This window comes from Pteropus alecto, unplaced genomic scaffold, assembly GCF_000325575.1.
Source record: "Pteropus alecto unplaced genomic scaffold, ASM32557v1 scaffold88, whole genome shotgun sequence".
NCBI classification, from domain to species: Eukaryota; Metazoa; Chordata; class Mammalia; order Chiroptera; family Pteropodidae; genus Pteropus; species Pteropus alecto.
In genome coordinates, this window is record NW_006494611.1 from 8329805 (window position 1) to 8333718 (window position 3914).

Here is a 3914-nt window from a genome sequence, read left to right on the forward strand (position 1 = left end):
ATCCTCCTCATTGGTCTGTCCTTCTGTGTCCAGGAAGGGAAAGGAATAGAGGGGAGGTGACCCTTTGTAATGCTACTTACTACAGTCATCCTTCAACACATACACAGTCAATAAGCAGCTGAGAGAGCCAGGTGGGTGGACTGAAGAGCACATAGTTTAGATGTCATCTGCCTCTAGGAAATTTTCGATCATACTCAGCTTCCAACAGATGAGGTTTCAGAATGTCAATGCATTAAGTTCCACCTGAAATCGAGCAGCCATAATCATGCTCTTTTGGTTTCTCTCCTTAGTTCTAAGAATTATGAAGTCACAAATGAACTACAGGTGAAAATAACAAGAAGCAAAACTCAGCCTCATTCTCCTAAGAGATGGCTGTCTTTCCATAATTTCTGGCACTGATTATGGTCAGACTGAGGAGAACCTAAGGGGCTCTGGGATGGGTGGATAGAGCCCAGAAAGAGAAACTCAGCCTGCAGGCTGTGGGTGCCCATGTTAGAAGTGAGTTATTCTAGCATGAAAGAGAGGAAGGCAAGCAAAGAGAAGCGGGGCGTCTTTTCATGTTCTTTAGTTCTTGGAAAGTCTATTGAACTCATCTAAATGGGGAAGGAGATCAGAAATGTGGATTAAAGTCATATGGTAAACTTGATCACCAAAGAGCATGATGGTCACAGGTGGGGGTTACCTAAGCCTCCCTTTTCCCACTTGGAAGTAGGATTCGCCAAAATCAAGCCTGCAGCCTAGCCCCCAGGCGCGCACTATTCTGGGTTGGACAGTTCCCACTTCAGGCAGGAAGGTATTACCATCTAAGGTAAACGGAGGACACCACGGTCAACAATACCAAGGTATCTAGTCTAATTCTGTAAAGAAAAAAACTGCCCCACTTATTTCCAACATTCCGACTCCCTTCACCCCAAGCCCTTTATTTCCACACATAATCAAGTGCTAAGCAAGGAGACGAACTCCAGCTGTTTAGACCAGTGGGCACCAAGAAACGGCGAAGGAGAAGGGTGCCTATTTTTTTCCCTTCAGATTTTGATTTTACAAAAGAAAAATAAATAAAAAAGGATTTTTCTTACTCAAGCAGAAAACAGAATGATTTAGGGGTCTCAGGGTCTTTTCCAGTTCAGAAACAAGTTATGAGGGCCAGACTTTATTATTTGTCAGTAGAGTTCCAAACAGTCCCCATCTCCGAAGTTTCTGGTGAAGAGTCACCAGAAAGAATTTTGCCAAGGGACAAGTGTAAAAAGCCTGCCATTCACAATTCATGTCTACTATCAAGCTGCTCATGAGAAAGTAAAAGGATGTTCAGAGCAGTGGAAATACACACGTGCAGCAAGACATGCTGGTTTTGTCCCAGCAGCCCCAGTGTGAATGGAGAGGTGCAGTGCATGCACACGCTCCTCACCCACCTTTGAAGGGGCTGCCTCCCATCCTGAAGGAACATTTCTTTTAGGCCCACATCGGAATTTTAGTGAGAAGACACTAATTTACAATGGAGCCATTTCATTTCAGGGCCCAGAGACACCTTCAGCTCCTTTTCTACTATTCCTTTAAATGCGCTTTCTTTGTTTCTCTTTTTAAAAAGGTCAAACTTTACATTTATTCTAGCCCAGTTGGGGATTAGTGAAAATCAATTCCTACTGAAATCATGCAGAGATGGTAAGTGGGGTTTACCTTCTTTGGAAATGAACTTCTACTTACCTGATTATTTCTTCTACAATGAACTGGTAAATGACCCCCAGAGCTGAGAGATGTGACTGACTCAAGTTTTTCAGACCACTTAACTTCATTCTCATTTTCATCGGCAGCAGAGGACAACTTGGGGAATATCCTCGATGGAGCTAATGGCTCCAGACTGCACGGAGGGCCACCTCGATCTCATTTATGATGTATTGGAAAGGCTTCAGAACGGTCTATTTAGTATTTCTAAATAATCTGCTTTCAACTGAACCTAGATGGGAGAGCAAAACCCCGGGCACCGATGAATATTCAACCGCTCCCACTTTTGAACAGCAGCATATAACAGAAAGGCTGGTAAAGTTATGGCTATTGGGCAATATTTTAAAACAGCTTAAAATCCATGCCTCTTTAATGCCTGACCTGTGTGTTTTTCAGGGATGACAGCCCTCTGCCTCACCTGACAAAATCCTTAACCAATCAAAAAGCCATTAATAGTCAACACAATAGACAAGGAACCCTGATAGTGACTAGATAGAAAATATTTCTCTGTAGCATTTGGCTAGTTAGGAAGAGAATTATACTCAGAAAATACTTCCTAGGCAATGACATACCATTACACTGGAAATTATTTTCTGACTGTATCCTGGAACTAAAAGCTTAAAAGCACTCATAAAGCAGGAAAGGAAAAATGCATATGCATAAACTACCTCCTAATATGTAATAACAACATCCAGTCTGGGCACATTTTGGGAAGAGGAAACCTTATAAATCAGAGGGAAGCGTGAAGATGGCCTTCTCTCCCTCTCCTTGGCTGCTGAACTAAAGGTGGCCTGGCTTTGCGGTCACCTGCAACAGGCTCCCATTCTGATGTTTCTACAGCAGCTGGTTAAAAAGGGGCTTTCTTTTACTCAACTGCTTTGATTAGGAATGGAAACAATGGGCCTGACAGCTCTGCTTCCAAGGGAAACTTGAGACTGTACTGTGGCCTTGGGCCTTTAATGGGTGTGCCCATGACACCGGAAATGGATGGTGGAGGTCCACTCCCACCCTAGCAAACAAGTTGGGCTCAGGCTGATAGTATTCCCTATGCTCCCAGGTTGGGGAAGCACCTGTGCCCTATACTGAAAGCCCATACAGCTAGCTGCCTTTCAAGTGGCTGGGTCAGCCAGGCCCTTGCTGAGGTCCATTTGTTTATGTTGTTCACCAACTGCCAGAGAAATTTTATTGGTTGGGGAGAGTGGAGAGTAAAATAAGACCAGGAGGAGGGAGAATAGGAAAGAGAAGGCAGTTTCTGCCCCCGTAATAAACCCTGTGTGCCAAACTTCACCCTGATCTGCTCTCTCTGGCAGCTTTGCCCTTTGTAAATATCAACTTTGGAAAAAGCAGAAGGAAGGTTCTGCAGGTCAAGGTTGAGATGATTAGCTTGATTTTTGAAAAAATGTTATTTACTGGCCTAAATGAAAAATAAATCAACTCTCATTCATGACCACCTCTTAAGCTACTCTGATCGTGGTCTTGGCAAAGATACAGGTGCCTGGGTGCTCACAGGCCCTGATGAGGAAATCAGAGATGTGAACCATTGTGAAGAACGCATCGAGCGACTAGCTCTGGCCATTTCGAACCTTTCTGTAGGCTGAGCCTTACCAGTGATTTAAGATGAAGTACAATGCTTTTTATTACACATCTAATTGTTAATGAGAGGAAATGCAATCAGCAACTCCTTTCCACACTCTACATGGAATTGAGGAGACTGCTGAGTCCAGAAAAGATGTGGCCATTGATAGAGCCCGGGAAATTTCTGCTCTCTCCCGTTTTTTCTTTTTTTGGGGGGTGGGTGGGGGTGCAGAGGGTGCTGGAAAGACAAGAGAGAAGACTTTCAAATACAATGAGAGTCCCATGTCTGAGAACCCACTGCTGTCACGTAGGATCTCTTGCAGCAAAAGCCTGCATTTGAAATTTTGACTGAACAGCATTTAATTCTTCCAAGAGTTGCATTTTCTGGCTGATTTGCCTCATGCTAACCAAGGCCACTTTCTTCATACTCTTTCTCAGGTGGAGCACAGAAACAGGTTGAAGGGGAGTGAGGGGAGGGGGAAAGAGGGAGACACAGAGAAAGAGATGAAAGGAAAGAGGCCCAGATCTTCCAGTGTGCGCATTCTTACTGTCTCTCTTTCTTACCCCAAAGGCTACACAGACAGCTGTCTCCTCCTAAGCATAGTGGGGCTGCTTGATCT